The following is a 19979-nucleotide window of genomic DNA, read 5'->3' as shown; positions in this document are numbered from 1 at the left end:
GTTTATTTACCTAGCTACTGAAAGATTTTTTTTTGGTTCTTTAGAAATTCGGGGCATTATTAATTAATCTTCAGCAAAATTTTATGGGCAGTAACTTCTATGAACATTAGTTTTAACCCCCCTCTGATATAAGTTTCGATGACTTCAACTGCTGGTTTATGTGGAGAAATATTTTTAGTATTATAACAAATAACCTCTTCTGTTGTACATCTCTGTTAGTATTGAGCATATATTTGGTAGCTCTGTATCCTCTCCTGCATGTAGTGATGTCAATGATCTGGGCAGTTGCCATTCTGAAGTCAATTGTATTGAAGCCGATTGCATTTATTCCAAATTCTTTTATTATTATTATTATTATTATTATTATTATTATTATTATTATTATTATTATATATTTTCTTTATTTACATTTTAAATGTTATTCCCTTTCTCGGTTTCCCTTCTGAAAACGCCCTATCCCATCCCCCTTCACCTTGCTCACCAACCCACCCACTCCCATTTCCCTGTTTTGGCATTCCCCTACACTGTATGTCTCTTAATGTCTTTGAAACTTTAAAAATTGAATTTTCTTCTAGGGGTATTTTAAATTAACTTTTGTTTTATATTTAAGTCTGAGGTACTTTTTATGTTGACTCTTATAAGAGATATGAAACCTGTGTCTACTTCTTCTATTTTCTGCAGGTGGATATCCAGTTGCTCCTGCACTGATTACTAAAATGTATTTACTCCTCAGTCAATGATACGTTGACTATATTGATGCAAATTTATTTTTAAATATGCTACCCAGATTCCCTTGCTGTGTTCCTAGATTCTCTAATTAATTCCACTGTCTTAATTATGGAATTCTGTTTTAAGATTATACTAAGATGAGATTGGTAGTATCACTACCCTGTATTCTTTTTCTTTACAAGGGCATTGGCTACTTTTTTTCTTCTTTGTATAAACTTTGAAATCATCTTTTAAACATCTCATACACAGCTCACTGGAATTTTGATTGTGATTATTTTGAATCTTCATATCATTTTACATCATGACAATATTGATTATATATGTAATATTTAATCATTCTCCACTAATGTAACTAATATTATTAATACATGCAATATTCTCCATATTGTTGACTCATCTTACTAATTCGATATACAGAAAAGTGCTAAAAATAAATCTCATGGCTTCTATTTTAAGAGATTGTATTTAACTTATATGAATATGTAACCTATGGAGTTAATATATATTATTAAATTATATGAATACAGATCTATTTTGAATAAAAATTGGGAATTCAGATATAAGAGAAAATGTGGAGGTTTTCTTCTTTCTCTTGGTCTCAGTTTTTGTGCATCTGTTTTGTTTTGTTTTTATTTTTGTGTATGTCAAACATCTATTAGCTTTCTTTTTTATTTTTGATTGTGACCTTTGCCTTTAACAACTGAGCTATTTTTCCAGCCCTCTATTAGTTTTCTCTAAAGCTAACTGTGGTGTGTCTGTAAAATTGAAAATTATTAATATATTTGATTTGTTACCTTTCTAACACTTTAGTTTGCTCATAGTGTCTAGAAATATCCCTACTGGATATATTATCCAATTGCCAGAGTATCTACTTCCAAAGCTCCATTCTGTTTTAAATTAAATAAATTTTGAAAATTGGAAATTGGTTAACACCATTGTTAGAAAAATAAACTGTAACAAGAGAAGAAAGTCAGAGATTTTACTGAATCGATGTTATGGCATTTCTCCAGGAATTTTTGGTTGAAATAAAGCTCAAATATCCATGGTTCATTGTATCTAAAAGACAATAGTTGCTTTATGTTATAAAATTGTATTAACTATTTGTGAACTGTTTGATTAAGAGCTTACATCAATTCTTTTGATAAAAGTACAAATAAAGGAGAGGCCATTTGTCCATCTTGTTTGATGACAATCAGTAGGTAGCTGGATCAAGTTGGCTGAGGCAAATGCTTGTGTCACTAGTAATTATGTGCACCAACTCTTTCAGCTGTGATGGACTACCCCAGGGAGCAATTGGCATAGTTGTTTGTTAGCCTGTGGGGTAACCTGTACTTTCAGAAGTTTCTCTGTTTTCTGTACCGCCAAAGGAAATATGATCTGGCATGCTTGGAAACCCTGTCTACTGACTCTGACCTTGTTCAATGTGAGCTTGCTGGTCCCACTTTGAAGAGGGGGGCCCAACTGAGCAAATCCTCTTCCTTAAAAAAGGAAAGCTAATTAGGCACTAAGAAAAGTCTCATTCTTTTGAGACTGAAAGCATTCCATTTTGTTTTGTTCACAATCAAACAGTCTGAACGAGCTAATAGTTCGAAAACAGAATGTCCCATTCACAAGTAATTAGGGCTTTGTATTTATTTGAGTTATTAGAGGAAATAACTTTACAATTTATTTTCCTAGCATATATTTAAATTTTAGGACAACTATCTTGACATCAATTATTTTCATATTAAGTAAGACTTTTTTCCTATAATTTGAACGAAAATGTGATTTAATCGCTGATTTAATTAACCATTGATTAAAGCGGTTGCATATTAAAGACTTTAGAAAATTAATAAAATTCTCTACTTAGTGGCATAGGCGTAGGAGAGCTTTGCAGAAACTAGGTTATAAAAGCAGATATATAACAAGTAATTTTTAATGGTAAGAGTGGTTTCTATTTCCTTCTGTTTCTCTTCAAAAGAGCCTCATAGATTTTATAGCGTTTCCTATTAAAATGATGGTATAAGAAAAATAAAAGAAAATAATTTTACCCAATTAAAAAAACATATGTACTAATTTTTTTCTATCATATAAAATATATTTTTTATAGTTTCTTGTCACACTTTCAGGAGTATAAACACTTGGTTAGATTATTTTTAGCTTTTTTCTAAAGAAGATTACCTATCAGAATGTAGCCAAAGATTCCCATATGAGCAGTCCATCTACCCCTCTCTCCACAACTGTTTATATCTGGTTTAAACTTGTGTCAAATTCTCCCTGGCGGATGAGCCAGATATGTTTGTACAGAATCATTCTATCTGAAAGGGGTAAGAATGTAGTTTCTATTGCTTTGTACCCTCTTCCCTGATTAGTAAGGGACTCCAGTTCTAGTTTGCACTGAGGTCCTCTGACCTCACATATGTACCAGAAGTGCACTGCCCAGACACACAGACTCGAGAACACCCATTTTTGATTGTTTTATTAAATATTATGTTTTATTGCTTTCCTTTTTCTCCTTTTCTTCAAAACAATAGAGGTTGATTACTATTATCTCTGTGGATTCATGTGACTCATTATTGACTGGGCTGAGCTACTTGGAGAGGTGACTTACGTTGCAGGAACACAATTTAGATTTCTTGTGGAAAAAAATGCAAGCTGTTGAAGGTTTAGGCATGTCACAGTAGCTTATATTTTAAACTATGACATATTTCTGTGGTACATTAAAGCATTCGACTTGTACAATGACCAAATTATTGCCTCAGGTCAGTCCTTCAGATGCACGAGGCTCAACAGATGCAGAGAGTTCTACATGGCACAATTTTGAGACTTCTCTGGATGATATATTCCTCTCATAAGCTGCATTGGAACAAGAAGCTTGGTCTCAGTTCACAGTTCACGTCAACACATGGAGACAATTCTACCTGATAGCTTTGTTGAGCTTGAAGGTTCTGAGGCTTGTGTCTGAGTCAATCTGAGTCACACAGTGACACAGAGTATTTCCGTTCATGAGATTTGTAGCCCTGGAAAGTTACTAATTGGTACTTGAATACTTATTCCTTTGTAACACATTTGGCTTCCACCTGTGATTTTACCAGAATGCATGATAACAGAAGAGCTTATACTAAACATTTTGACTATACTTCTATAGCAAACATTTTCACAGTAACATCATGTCTTCCTATTCAGAGTCACATTCATTATGGCGAGGACTCATGTAAATGGAATCAAGGCGTTTACTTGGGAAATCAGTAGGAAGCATCCACTTTACATAATGAATATGTGGGAAGATGAGATTTGTGGGAAGCCTCAGTACAGAAGAGTAACTAGTTTGGTTCAAATCTTAGCTCTTTGTTTTGGTTTCTTGGTATTACTTCAAATTAACAAAAAGTAAGCAGTATTAAATATCAATTTCCACTTTTGAATGATAAATGATAAAATAGATATGATAAAACAAAGGTGACCTTCCAGAATGATGTGAAAGGTTTGCTTCTTGGTGTAAGTTAAACTTGATTGTGATTTATACGCATTCCAGTGATTGTAAAACATTTTCCCTTCAAAATTCTACCTTAAAAATAAAAGAATCGCTTCAAGGATAATGAAACATTTTTCTAGAAAGTTCTGTGAGAGTCCCCCATATGATGTGCTGTTTAACATGCTTAAAGGATAGATGTGACTGATTTCAAAAGTCCAGTCACCTCTTCAGATGTAATAATTACTTAATTTAATTATAACTTATTGAAATATTGCCAGCTTTATTGCCATCTGTGATGGCTAAGCATGGTCACATCTAGCCACCCACTAGGAAAATTTTGGCTTCCTGTTCCCAAGACCTTATACTCTCCTGTCCTAGGAATTTTGGTTCCAAACAAGGAGGGGTACACCTGTTAGGATATACAACAAAAATTTCATTGAACTGAAGGTCAGATAGGGCCACTTCCGATGTCCATACATCATATGGCTAAGAAAGAAGTAATAGTATTACAGTGAGTGTGTTTATAGACTACTAGTGAGGAAAATGAATTGTTTCTCCACAATGACAGGATGGAAGATAACAGTAGAGCAGGAGAGCCTTTAGGCTCTCTCTTGGTATCATCACCATGCCCTGTTACTAAGGTTAATGGGAAATCCTCACCTAGCCCAGACAAGATGACAAAAGGTCTAGATCTTTAATGATGAACAAATGCTCACCACTCTAGGTAAAGATCGAACAGCTGCCGCAGTGCGTGCATAGGGCAAGCCAATGTAGAATGAGTAGTCAAGGAAGATCATTGTAAATACCAGTGACACGTGCTTAGTGAACTAAGGGCATCATGATATAGAGATGGAGGCTCGCGAGACCTGCGCCTTCAGGAACTTTAACGTAGAGAATCGAGCGGAGCAGATCAGAAAGAGGAAGCTCTCCAATGGCACCCAAGCACCCTTCTACTCACGGCCTCCTGCAGGAGCACCTGAGTCAGTATCCAGAAATTGAAGAAGAAGTTTCTAGAAAAGATAACAAGCTGCTGTCATTAATAAGAGATGTATATGTTGATTTCGAAGATCCGTACCTTCCTTGCCAGTAAAAGATGTTGAACCACCGCAAGAACCAAAGGAATTCAGACTTTAGATAGGAGATTACTTTGATAAGAATATCATGGATTGCATATGCAGCAGAGGGTGGCCTAGTTGGCCATCAGTGGGAGGAGAGGCCCTTGGTCTTAAATGTAAATGAGCTAAATACCTAATAAAAATGGAAAAAAAATAAAAGGAAAAAAAAAAAGAAAGTGGATTGGAAAGGAGCTCAGATGTTAGTGTTCTGCACAGGCATGAAGGGCCTGTTGGATGGAGAGCAAGAGATGGATTGGTTGTCATCCTGAGATAAAAAAAATGCCCCCAGGTATTTCACTTGATAAGATAAGACTGACATAGTAAAATAACTTTAATCACAAAAAAAAAAAAATTCTAGACCCCAGTATAGGGGAATGCCAGGGCCAGGAAGTGGGAGTGGTTGGGTTAGGGAGAAGGGGGAGGAGGGAGGGTATAGGGGATTTTCTGAGAGGAAACTAGGAAAGAGGATAACATTTGAAATGTAAATAAAGAAAATATCTAATAAAAAAAAGTTTAAAAAAAATAAAAAGAATATCATGGACATTCCCAAAGGCAAGATAACTGTTGTAGAACCATCGAACCTTCTCAATAACCATAAACTCTCTCCAGAAACGTGGACTGCTGAGAAAATCGCCCAAGAATACCATTTAGAACTGAAGGGTGTAAATTCCCTTCTCAAATATTTCGTTACTTTTGAAGTCAAAATCTTTCCTCCAGAAGGCAGAAAAGCAATACAATCAAAATGAAGAAAATTACAAAACAATTTCCTATGTGTGCTCCCAAGCTCAGTGTCCTTGTTTTTCATGTATTAAATTATATGTTACTTTGAGTTGAGGGCCATAATGTTGAAAGCTCTTTGACCTTGTCAGGATTGTTCATGTAATTTATTTTTAAATTTATGTATATGTAGTTCCTGGGTATATGTTAGCAGTATTGATTATGTGGCCAAAATGATTCAATATTAAATTTCACTTTCCAGTTTAGGATGGTTTGTTCTTTGTAGGCGATATTTAAAACAAGAACCCCTGACTCCTATAAGACTGACATTGTGTTAGGGACAGATAATCAGCAGGGAGACACAGTGACTATATTTCCCAAGTGAATAAAGAGGAAACTGAGTGCAAAGGAAGAAAAATATATATTACTACTCTAGAAAATAAAAATTCATGAGGGTTTTTTAATATTTAAAATTGTTTTTAAATATGAAATACCCTTTTAGAAGAATTAGTGGTATCTGTGATATGCTAGCTGGCTCTCTTTTGACAAATAGAAATAGGTAACTTGAAAAGTTTTCTGAGAGGCAATACTTAAGACTATTGAACAAATAACTTCCTTTAAATTTAGAAATGAGAGAAATATGAATGAACAGCTAAAATTAAGAGGATCTAATTTGATAACCAAATGTTTATATCTGTTTTCATTCTAGGAGAAAAAATAGCCAGTAGAAGTATAAAATAAATCCCTGAAGGGACCTAGAAAGTTACTGATTCATTTACTTAAACTCCGGAGCATGACACATTCCAGTAATAGCATCTCAGATGAGGTGAGATGAGTTTGGCTCATTCTGGCATGTTACACCTGTGGTTTCTTGGCCATATTGTTTGACCTCTGTGAATTTGAATTTCTATAAAAGTATAACTGTCTTATGTAAATTCCAGGACAACAGTGAAGATAAATGACAAAAGACCAGGTAAATATAAAAGTCTTATAGTTAAAATGGGTGTCTACAGAACAAATGACAGAGTTGTCTCTAGTTTATGATCCAAGGAAGCCCAGATTTAGGTTCTCAAAATCCTACCAGTATTTTTATTTATTCTGCCAAAATGAGACACATTTCAAGAGGACAGAATGGAGTTGGGGGAGTTAGGTTTGTCTGTATTCTTTCAAGGGAACAGACAGACATTCCTGCCTCGAGATTCCCCTGGAAAGGATGTGGACAACGAGAGGAGTCCAGCATGGTGATGGAGGGAGGCAGATGTAACAGCAAAGATGGAAGGTGACTGAAAAGTTTGTAAGCTTTTTCAGATCTAGTTCCAGTGAATAAACTATACCTTTTTTGTGATTCAGTACAGAAGTTTAAGAGAACATGCTAATTCTAATCATTGCAGATAATATTGGAAAGTGCAGTAAAAAAAAAAAACTTAATTCAAAGCGAATATGTGAATCAGTAGTACTGACTCCTGTTTCCTAAGTGGCTAGCAGATGTAAATATAGTTATTTTTAATCTAGTATCACACAATAAAATCCACCCATTTTACACATTAAAAATGAAATAAAATAAATACCAGTGAATGCTATGTGACCAGTTGCAGAAGTGAGGCTGGTAACTGACATTCAGGTTTATGTTGTATTTGTTAAAAGCATGTTTGTATACACATATGTTCATATAATTGTGGTTTTTCCCTTCTATTTATTTGTCATTTAACATGACATTGATGGCAAAAATACCAGAGGTTAATTAATCCTTGTGAAGCTATAGTATCTATTTAAGTTGTGAGATACTAAGACTAAGCACTCCTCAGGGGACATTACCACCTATTCTAAAACACATGGCACGTCAGCAGTTGTATGTGGGATAGTTACAGTAGGTAGAATTTTGACCTGAATATTGTTGTGATTTAAAAATCAAGCATGACACAAGCAGACGTGATTGTATGTCAAATTGAGGACTTGAGATTGACAATTCACTTAATCTGGAATCAATCAAAATGCAAGCTGCTGGGCACACCTGTGGGGGATTATCTCCATCAAAGTTTGAAGCATGCATTCCCACTGTAAATGTGGACAGAACCAGTCCAGCCACAAGGACACAGGAGGCAGACTATTTGCTATTTGCCTATGTGTCCTCACCCTTGCTGACAAGTACATAGATTTTGTTACTGTAGGATTCCTTCACTGTTATTAGAATCCATTTCTTTAGGAACCCAATGAAGACCAGTGACTCTCCAGTATTCTTCCAAGTCTTAATTCCAATTGGGATTTGTGAGACATCACAGTCATGTATTAAGCAGGGCCCAATGTGAGATTGCCAGTGTTCCACTGTTTTACTGTCTGTAGCATATATTTGTGTGTGTTTGTGTGTGTGTGTGTGTGTATAGAGAAAGCACACACACACACACATCTCTCTCTCTCTCTCTCTCTCTATATATATATATATATGTGTGTGTGTGTGTGTGTGTGTGTGTGTGTGTGTGTGTGTGTATAATTTGTCATCATTTTAGAAGAAAGAAGAGGGAAAGATGTGTATCAGCAATTTTTCTAGGTTTACAGTGTTTGTGAAGGCCATTACCTTGCATCTTCCTTAAATTCAGTCCTAACATTACCTACAAATAAAATGGAAGTCTTCAACTCAGAGGTGACAGTCAAAACCCTCATATCCCAAAACAGCAGGGACAAAATCCTCACAAGATAGGGCTATCAAGCAGTTAGACTGGATCCTAGCCATTAGCAACCATTACAGTCAAGCTGGGACCTAGTGGCTGACAGCCCAAATGAGTGACACTTCTGATTTTGTTCCATTATTCTATCTTCTTCAAAGCAAGCAAAAAAGAAGAGAAAGAAAGAAAAAGAAAGAAAGAATGGGTGAAAGAAAGGAGAGAAAGAAGGAAAGAAAGAAAGAGAAAGAAAGAGAAAGAAAGAAAGAAAGAAAGAAAGAAAGAAGGAAGGAAGGAAGGAAGGAAGGAAGGAAGGAAGGAAGGAAGGAAGGAAGGAAGGAAAGAGAGAAAAGTTAAGATTAGATTTTTCCTTCAGACAGCTATTAATACAAAGCAAGATGGGAAGTTTGTTGTTGATTATAGTAAGAACAGCCTTTGTCTTCACATAACAGAGGTTAAAATTTGGCAGTGAGCATCCTGACTCCCTATTTATGCACTATCAGCAGCTGTCTGCTACCAATCTTGATGAATATTTGATGGAGTAATATTCATAAACAAGGCAGGCATCCAACATGCAAAATGCTTCTTGTTTCACAAATTCCAAACATAAATTAAATAAGAAAACTTAAAAGAGATTAAAGTTCTGGATAGCAAAGCAGTTTATATTAGAAGCAGAGAATATTACAAAATTCCAGGCCAGTTTTTAATAATAAGAAAACACATTCACACACATATACACTCATAGGCATACTCTCATACACAAAGATGTGTCTCTTTTTTACTAAGTGCTGTGCATAACACAAATTCTCACAGGTGATTAAGATTCTGACAGCTGCATGTGTAGTGATAAATCATATATGTATATATACTGATAAATCTTAAAATCTTATGGATTAGAATATTGCCTCTGAAAATATGCATATTCTGGTCTTAACTAAAACATCAACATTCATATTACTCATTTTTACTTGTTTCTATATCCCAAACGAGGTTTGCTGAAGCACCTTCCAACTATTCTGTCGTAGTCATTTGCTATCACTGTAGCACATCAGGGAGACAACAGTTGCTGAGGTTTTAGTCCATGATTGGTTGGCTCCTTTGCTCTTCAACCTGTGGTTCACTGTGTGTGGTCCAGCAAAGTCATTCATTTCCTGGTGGAGAGATTGAGAGAGGAACACTTGGAGCTGGGTCCTACTATTCTCTTCAAGTACATGTCTCCGATGAATAGAAGATGTGGCTGTACATACTTTTTCAATTTTTCCCCAACTCTAATAATAGAAATCTGTGAGCAGGCCTTTAAAAACATAGGGGGCTTTTGAGCCCAAACTTAAGCAGGGTCTATGGTTGAGACATGGCTAAGTGCTGATGGAAACATATGTAGTCTTTGTTCTCACTGCCCAGGAATAGAACCTCTGACTTATCCACAGATTTGGCTTATTATCTCTCTACTTTAAATCTAAATGAAAAAAGTAGAAGGGAATAAACATAATCAGTTTCCTGTATATATAATTATTTTCTTTCTGAGTGTGCCTGTGCATATTTGTGTATGTATGTGTGTGTGTCCATGTGTGTGCGTGTCCGTGTGTGTGTGCGTGTGTGTGTGTGTGTGTGTGTGTGTGTGTGTGTGTGTGTGTGTGTGTGTGTGTGTGTGTGTGTGTGTGTAGTGGCTTTGCCTGCATTTATGTCTGTGGACCACATGCATGCAGAGATTGTAGAGACCATAGAGGACAGATTCCCTGGAACTGGATTTACAGAAAGTAGTAAGCTGTTGTGTGAGTGCCTCTAGAGCAGCAGTTCGCAACCTTCTTAACACTGAGACCCTTTAAGACACTTCATGTTATGGTGACCCCAAACCATAAAATTATGTTATTGCTACTTCACAACTGTAATTTTGCTACTGTTGCGAATCATATTGTAAGTTTCTATATTGTGGTGACCACTGTGAATGGGTCCTGTGACCTTCAAAGGGGTTTTGACCCACAGGTTTAGAACCACTGCTCTAAAGGAGTGCTGTCTCATACAGAGTGATGTGATGTCCTATAACTTACATTGCTTTCTGGTCATGCCTCATCTTCTTCATTAATCTCAGTTCAAATGCTACTTTCGTCTCAATGCAACTTCCATGCTCATTAAACAGGCCAAGGCTACTTACTCATGCACTGCAGCCTTGCCTCTGCATCAAACATGCTCCTGAAGTCTATATTCCATTTCTCCATTTCTCTTTGGTCTCACGCCTGTCTCTCTAAGAAGCCTTTCTAGGTTACCAACATTTAAATAACTATTCTTTTTTTTTTTCATTTTTTATTAGGTATTTAGCACATTTACATTTCCAATGCTATAGCAAAAGTCCCCCATATCCACCCACCCCCACTCCCCTGCCCACCCACTCCCCCTTTTTGGCCCTGGTGTTCCCCTGTACTGGGGCATATAAAGTTTGCAAGTCCAATGGGCCTCTCTTTCCAGTGATGGCCGACTAGGCCATCTTTTGATATATATGCAGCTAGAGTCAAGAGCTCCGGGGTATTGGTTAGTTCATAATGTTGTTCCACCTATAGGGTTGCAGATCCCTTTAGCTCCTTGGCTACTTTCTCTAGCTCCTCCATTGGGAGCCCTATGATCCATCCATTAGCTGACTGTGAGCATCCACTTATGTGTTTGCTAGGCCCCGGCATAGTCTCACAAGAGATAGCTACATCTGGGTCCTTTCAATAAAATCTTGCTAGGGTATGCAATGGTGTCAGCGTTTGGATGCTGATTATGGGGTGGATCCCTAGATAAGGCAGTCTCTAGATGGTCCATCCTTTCATCTTAGCTACAAACTTTGTCTCTGTAACTCCTTCCATGGGTGTTTTCTTCCCAATTCTAAGAAGGGGCAAACTGTCCACACTTCAGTCTTCATTCTTCTTGAGTTTCATGTGTTTAGCAAATTGTATCTTATATCTTGGGTATCCTAAGTTTCTGGGCTAATCCAAGAACACATTAAAGCAATCATCCATCCTGACCAAGTAGGTTTTATTCCAGGGATGCAGGGATGGTTTAATATACGAAAATCCATCAATGTAATCCATTATATAAACAAACTCAAAGACAAAAAACCACATGATCATCTCGTTAGATGCAGAAAAAGCATTTGACAAGATCCAACACCCATTCATGATAAAAGTGTTGGAAAGATCAGGAATTCAAGGCCCATACCTAAACATGATAAAAGCAATCTACAGCAAACCAGTAGCCAACATCAAAGTAAATGGAGAGAAGCTGGAAGCAATCCCACTAAAATCAGGGACTAGACAAGGCTGCCCACTTTCTCCCTACCTTTTCAACATAGTACTTGAAGTATTAGCCAGAGCAATTCGACAACAAAAGGAGATGAAGGGGATACAAATTGGAAAAGAGGAACTCAAAATATCACTTTTTGCAGATGATATGATAGTATATATAAGTGACCCTAAAAATTCTACCAGAGAACTCCTAAACCTGATAAACAGCTTCGGTGAAGTAGCTGGATATAAAATAAAGTCAAACAAGTCAATGGCCTTTCTCTATACAAAGAATAAACAGGCTGAGAAAGAAATTAGGGAAACAACACCCTTCTCAATAGTCACAAATAATATAAAATATCTTGGCGTGACTCTAACTAAGGAAGTGAAAGATCTGTATGATAAAAACTTCAAATCTCTGAAGAAAGAAATTAAGGAAGATCTCAGAAGATGGAAAGATCTCCCATGCTCATGGATTGGCAGGATCAACATTGTAAAAATGGCTATCTTGCCAAAAGCAATCTATAGATTCAATGCAATCCCCATCAAAATTCCAACTCAATTCTTCAACGAATTGGAAGGAGCAATTTGCAAATTTGTCTGGAATAACAAAAAACCTAGGATAGCAAAAAGTCTTCTCAAGGATAAAAGAACTTCTGGCGGAATCACCATGCCAGACCTAAAGCTTTACTACAGAGCAATTGTGATAAAAACTGCATGGTACTGGTATAGAGACAGACAAGTAGACCAATGGAATAGAATTGAAGACCCAGAAATGAACCCACACACCTATGGTCACTTGATCTTCGACAAGGGAGCTAAAAACATCCAGTGGAAGAAAGACAGCATTTTCAACAATTGGTGCTGGCACAACTGGTTGTTATCGTGTAGAAGAATGCGAATCGATCCATACTTATCTCCTTGTACTAAGGTCAAATCTAAGTGGATCAAGGAACTTCACATAAAACCAGAGACACTGAAACTTATAGAGGAGAAAGTGGGGAAAAGCCTTGAAGATATGGGCACAGGGGAAAAATTCCTGAACAGAACAGCAATGGCTTGTGCTGTAAGATCGAGAATTGACAAATGGGACCTAATGAAACTCCAAAGTTTCTGCAAGGCAAAAGACACCGTCAATAAGACAAAAAGACCACCAGCAGATTGGGAAAGGATCTTTACCTATCCTAAATCAGATAGGGGACTAATATCCAACATATATAAAGAACTCAAGAAGGTGGACTTCAGAAAATCAAATAACCCCATTAAAAATGGGGCTCAGAACTGAACAAAGAATTCTCACCTGAGGAATACCGAATGGCAGAGAAACACCTGAAAAAATGTTCAACATCCTTAATCATCAGGGAAATGCAAATCAAAACAACCCTGAGATTCCACGTCACACCAGTCAGAATGGCTAAGATCAAAAATTCAGGTGACAGCAGATGCTGGCGTGGATGTGGAGAAAGAGAAACACTCCTCCATTGTTGGTGGGATTGCAGGCTTGTACAACCACTCTGGAAATCAGTCTGGCGGTTCCTCAGAAAATTGGACATAGTACTATCACTAGATCCAGCAATTCCTCTCCTGGGCATATATCCAGAAGATGTCCCAACTGGTAAGAAGGACACATACTCCACTATGTTCATAGCAGCCTTATTTATAATAGCCAGAAGAGGAATGGATACAGAAAATGTGGTACATCTACACAATGGAGTACTACTCAGCTATTAAAAAGAATGAATTTATGAAATTCCTAGCCAAATGGATGGACCTGGAGAGCATCATCCTGAGTGAGGTAACACATTCACAAAGGAACTCACACAATATGTACTCACTGATAAGTGGATAAATAACTATTCTTATTCCTCTACTCCTATTTTAAAAATAAAGTCCATTTTCTACCTTATAACATAATGCATTTTATTTATTGATAACTTTCTGCTTATTTTGCCAGAGATCAATGTCACTCTGCTTTGTCCACTGTTATGTCCTCTGTACCTAGACAGGTACATACCACATAGCAAGTGAAAAGAAGTGAATTACAAATCCTTTCTCCTGTTTCTAATGCTTCATTTATCAGGGGATTTGATGTAATTCTACTATAGTAAAGCAAGCTTGTTATAGCTTACAAAGCTTTTGATAACTTCAATATGTTTGTATTTTTTATTTAAAACCTATCTGTATGGATTACCAAGGGTTGTTTATGTTTATACTTCCTTTCACTGTAGTTATTGGCCATTTATTTCTGAAAAACAAATATCTTGGTTTATTTCTGGCCTAAGTTAGCCAATATTTTTTTATGAAGATCAAATAAGCATTTTCAAAATGCCAAACTGGTGACTCCTAAACTTGGGGTGAAGTGACATACCATTTCCCTGACCTGTTTGAACGTAGCTGCTTTCACCACAGAAGTGAAGTGAGGGCACTTAGTTTTCTACCTTTCTTGTTCTAGTTCTTTTGTGGTATTTTTAGGAAGTGAGCATCTTGTTTTGAAAATAGGAGTGGCACCCATATTTAAGGAATACCAGATTCAGAAATTATAAAACCATTAATGATAGTTTTGTGACATGGTTTATATCATTTCTCATATATTAATTAATAAATATAACCATGCACATGAATACACACACACATACAGAGAGAGAGAAGGAGGAAATGAAATGCATCCATGAATGTTCGACAATAACTGAGAATTTCTATTCCTTCATAGTAATTTTTTCCTTACATAGTACTGTGTCTTTATTCTTTTTATTTTGTTTTTAATTTTTAATATTATAATAAACCATTTCCCCTTTTCCATTTTTCCCTCCAAACACTTCAATGTACATATATATTCTTTATATATCACAAATGTAACATCCCATACTCCTAAACTCTTCTAAGCCCTAAATTAATTTGAAGGAATCCCTTGTAGTGTAATGTAAACCAAGTTATAATTGCATCTGAACAATTCATGTTTACAAGACACTAATAATAACCAGAGATCAAATATACACTTGAAAGAATATTTAACATACATTAGAAACCAAGAGGGGTCAAATAAACATAATATATTCATCTGAAAGAATGAGGAGAATCATAGACAGCTATCCAATTCAGATAGTCTAACAATAAGGAATTTAAAAAATACTAGCATGGGGAAAAAAGGAGGTTAGTTAATGTTACTTGAAGAATCATCACCAGTAGATAGACATGGCCCCCCAGTTGAGGGATGGAGCCACCCACCCTTCAAGAATTAAACCAGAGTTCTTCCTATCTAAAGGAAATAGCAGGACACAAAAAGGAGCAGAGACTGAAGTATGGGCCATCCAGAGACTGCCCCACCTAGGGATACATCTCATCTGCAGACACCAAACCCTCACAATATTGCTGATGCCAGGAAGGGCTTGCTGACAGGACCCTGGTATGTCTATTTCCTGAGAGGTTTTTCCAGCACCTGACCAATGCAGATGCAGATACTCATAGCCAACCATCAGACTGAGCCTGGGGACCCCAGTGGAAGAGTTAGGAGAAGGACTGAAGGAACTGAGGGGATTACAACCCCATAGGAAGAACTATATCAAGTAACCGGACCACTCAGAGTTCCCAGGGACTAACCAACAAGGAGTACAGATGGAGGACTCATGACTCCCGCTACATATGTATCAGAGGACTGCCTTATCTGGCAACAATGGGAAAAGAAACCCTTGGTCCTATAGAGACTTGATACCCCAGAGTAAGGGGACCCTAGAGTGGTGAGGCAGGAGTAGATGAGTGGGTAGGGGAGCACCCTCATAGAGTCAAAGGGGAGGGGTGATAGGATGGGAAGTTTGTGGAAGGGAAACTGGGAAGGGGGACCACATTTAAAATGTAAATAAATAAAATAACCAATGAAAAAAAGAAGCATGGGAAGCTTAAGGGTGGCTCTGCCACTGAAGAATGGAAAAATCCCTCCCCACTAGCAATATGTATATCATCTTTATCTCCTATCCCTATCCCTATCACCATCCCCATCCCCATTCCCCCACCCTCACCCCCACCCCCACCCCCACCCCCACCCCCACCCCCACCCCCACCCCCATCCCCATCCCCATCCCATCTCCATCTCCATCTCCATCTCCATCTCCAATGTCCTATGTCTATCTATCTCTATATCTGCATGTCATGGCCTTGGAAACCCATCCCCCCTAGCAACTGTTAATTGCCAATAAATCTTGTGGAGGATCAGTACCTGGTAAGCACACCCCAATTATTTGTTAGCTATCTGTGAATCTCGATGAGAGACAAGAGTCCTCTCACCGAGTGACCATTAATAGTCTATAAATGCTTTGGTTGGATATGACCTGATCAACCCTTCTGCATCTCCATAACAGAAAATCAATGGTCTAGTTTCATACATGTCTTCTTTGGGTAATCAGTGCTTCCATTCAACAAAATAAGATGCTGACATGAGATGACAGACTTCTATATCGCGACGTGAAAAAGGGCAATGACTATGTGTATGCATGAGGGAAAAAGAAAAAATCAAAAGGTAGCAACACACCAACTTGCTTTGGGAGCTTGGGTGAAGACGGGAGTTTTGGGAAAGTGGGTATGAAGTTTTTCTTTTGTTACAAAGGAGCTGAAATCATTCATCACCATCTCTCAGCTAGATATGGCGTCAGTTTGTGACTATACTGAAAAAGATACCTGAAAAAGTAGGTGTAGGTCCTTGGGAGAGAGGCTTTCCTATCCAGTGTGAGTGAGATATCATCTTATGATTCCCGTCAAACATGGTAGGCTAACAAGGCTGTTCTGGTTATAGTCACCCAAGGAAGAAGTCAGAGCCATTTCAGAATCTCTGAAATAGAGCAGCTGCCCAGTACACCACTGGTGCCTAGCTAAGAGCTATTTGCCCTACAGACAGCTCCTCACCTGGAAGCCCTTCATTTTTATCTTCTAAAGTGATCATGGATGTTTACATCCTCCTAGATTATCTCCTCTCTCTGCTGTAACAGCTCCTTGACTTCAGGTGGGGAAAGCTCTCTGTTGGCATCAAAAAATAGCAAAGGGCTTCATAATAAGATATTGTTTCTACTGTATGAGAGGAATTGTTGTGTGTGTGTGTGTGTGTGTGTGTGTGTTGCATATGTTAAGTATGCCCATCAATCATCAGACATGTATCCTATGGGGATATGTATAATTAAATTCTATTTAAGTAGTAGAATAAAATTCTACAAGTAACATTTTAAATACTCTAGAAAAAAATCTGAAAAATGTTAGAGCTTTGGCAATGAGAACAAGGTTTTGACGTCTTAAATTAAAAACAACAACAGCAACAACAAATCTGTACTCTAAATAATCTTTGCCTCTTAAGCTCTCAGAGAATTACAAAGACTATAAATGCATTAACACCAAAGACAATAATACTCTCTCAAATCACCTTCTATATTGTCTAAGTGGTTTCTCTGAAATCAAGTCCAAAACTCTTTGCAAAGCTTTTAAATAATATATTTTAAGCCATTGGTACAAGGTTACTTGATATTGAACCAATAAAAAGTAACCCAAGGTTAGCAATCATGTTTGTATGTTTGTATTTGTAGTATTTTATCTATTTTATGTCATACTTCCCATTCACTTTGAAAAGCTTTAGGCTGAGTCGTGTCTTATAGCCTCTTCAATACAAGAAACATCCATGACCTGATACAGTTTTTGTTATAGATGTTAGTTTCTCAGTAGGGAACCCTTGAGATAGCACTGGCCTATATTTAGAAGCAATTCATGATCAATCATCTTATTGACAGAGTATATTTTCATCAAAACTTCTTTTTTTCTTTATGCAATCAATGAGCAGGGTCTGTAAGTTTTTTAAATTTTTAAGTGATTTCTGTTTTCAATTTTGAGATTAAAACATAATTACATTTCAGCTTTTTCTTCTTTGTAATATTATTACAACATTCCTCCCTTCCTTTAATACTCATACACCTAAGGCTCAAGAAAAATTGTTGAAGATAGGGCAGCAACAGCCAGAGGTTGATGGAGCCCACTGTGAGATTGTGTTTCTTAGTTAAAAAAAAAAAAAAAAGACAACTGAGTAGATAAATGAAAGGCATATAAAGACATATTCCTATTTTACTTCACTCATTTTTAAATTATACTAAATAATGACATAAAAATGTGGCTAAATAGCTAAATAATCTAAATAAACCTTTATAATAAATTAAAATTTCTAACTGAAAAATACCTTGTTGCATAGTAGGTTAGCTAGTAGTATTAGTACTTATAAATTTATATAGTAGCTGTCTTAGTTACTGTTTTTTTTTTTTTTTTTTTTTTTTTTTTGCTTAGTTACTGTTCCATGACCAAGGCAACTCTTTAAAAAAAAAAGCGTTTAACTGGGAGCATCCTTACAGTTTCAGATGATTAGTTCATGATCATCACCGTGGGAATCAAAGAGGTGTGGTGCTCAGCAGGAGCTGAGAGGTTAGTACAGTGATACACACACACACACACACAATTCACACACACACAGCACAGAGAGAGAGAGACAGAGAGACAGAGACAGAGAGACAGAGACAGAAACAGAGAGAGACAGAGACCTTGCAGAATGTTTCTCAATATCAAGTCACAACTTGAGTTGGGAAGTCATTAATGTTACCTGACTCAAATGACATTGATTTTCCCTTTGCTATCTTCTCAGACATACCTATTCGTTTTTCTTCCTAGAAGAGCTTGGCCTGGTTCTTCATCTCATAACTACTTTACTGTGCATAGAATTGTCAAAAATATTGTCCAGCTTCATTATGACATCAGTTCACTCACTATAGTGCCATAATAAGAATGCATTCTTAATTCTAGAGAATTAAAACATAATAGCATCTTATCCATTCATAACAACCTATTCCTCACCAAGCCTCCCTATAGACTTTCTTATCCTAGCTCAAGCTTGATCTTTCTAATGCTGCAATGCCTGTCCTTGAGCTAATTTGCTTATTCCAGAATGTCAGTGATGTTCTTGCTTCAGTTGTATAAACTGTATTGAATGTCTCATAAAATTCTTTCTGACCTGACCACAACTATCTCAACACCATATCCACTTATCTCCAACTTCTTTTTGGCTGCAAATGTCACTCTACTTACTCCTGTTTCAGCTCTGTAATTAATTTTCTCACAAGGCTTTCTTTTGGCTACTCTTTTGCTTTCTGTCTTCTTCTGTTAGCCTGATAGCGACATAATAGTCCCTTCATTCACCTTTTTGTCCTTGTTCATAATAATATTTTCCCACAAAGTCTAAATTCTTTCCTTTTTTGGAAACAGCCTGAAATGACTCTCATACTTTGATTCGCCTTACTTTATGCATGGTAGGGGAAAAATCCCACCCCACCCCCCAACCAAAGCAACTTAAAGAAGTTGTCATTCACATGTTGCTGAGTACAGTTACAGTTCATCCGGGTATGGAAGTGAGGTGATAGCTCCTTAAAGTACCTGGTCACCTTGCATCCATACTCAGGAAGTAGGGGATAGTGATTGCTCAGACTCACCTTACTTCTTCCTTTTGATGACGTCAGAGAACTCCTCCCAGAGAATGATGCTTCCCACAGTGGGTGTGTCTTCTCATGTCAATTAACATGAGGTCATCCTCCATAGGCCTGTCTAGAGGCTCGTGTCTCAGGTGAGTGTACATTACTCAAGTTAACATTTAGAATTAACCGTCTCTTTCAATTTACTTTTTCTCTCTGTAAAATTATGTGGTTATTTAATTTATTATATCTCTTTATCATTTACTTGCCTAGCCTAGAAATACTCGCTGGCATTAAAAGAATCTTTGTTTTGTTTTAAGGTTTCCCAAATGCCAGAGCAGCACTTAGAACATAAAAGGTGATCAATAACTATTTGTAGAGTGATGAAGATGAATCCATTTTAAAATTTGTATTTAGTTCCCTCTTCCTAGTAAAAATGAATAAATGTGACTTCCTATATGTATTTATCTTTATTTTTACCTTTGTATCATTCTGTAAAAATTACACAGAACACTTTAACATATGACTGTCTTGTAGTTCATACTGAACAATATGAACAAAAATGTGGGAAC

The 19979-nt window shown here is 36.9% G+C and overlaps 1 long non-coding RNA gene and 1 pseudogene across 1 annotated transcript in view; one reads left to right on the top strand and one right to left on the bottom strand.

Annotated features, from left to right (window-relative positions):
* 1700003P14Rik (RIKEN cDNA 1700003P14 gene) overlaps positions 1–18645 on the bottom strand; it is a 32462-nt gene extending 13817 nt beyond the window's left edge. The window contains exons 1-2 of the long non-coding RNA NR_045982.1: positions 18594–18645; positions 9674–9820 (exon numbers count right to left, since the gene is read on the bottom strand). This is a non-coding gene — a long non-coding RNA (RIKEN cDNA 1700003P14 gene). The remainder of the gene's footprint in view (positions 1–9673; positions 9821–18593) is intronic.
* Positions 5030–6041, top strand: Gm9098 (annotated as a pseudogene).
* Positions 18646–19979: the final 1334 nt, after the last annotated feature.

Source organism: Mus musculus, chromosome 13 (genome assembly GCF_000001635.26).
Source record: "Mus musculus strain C57BL/6J chromosome 13, GRCm38.p6 C57BL/6J".
Taxonomy (NCBI): domain Eukaryota; kingdom Metazoa; phylum Chordata; class Mammalia; order Rodentia; family Muridae; genus Mus; species Mus musculus.
Note: the sequence above shows the minus strand (reverse complement) of the source record. Positions and strands in the feature narration are given on the sequence as shown.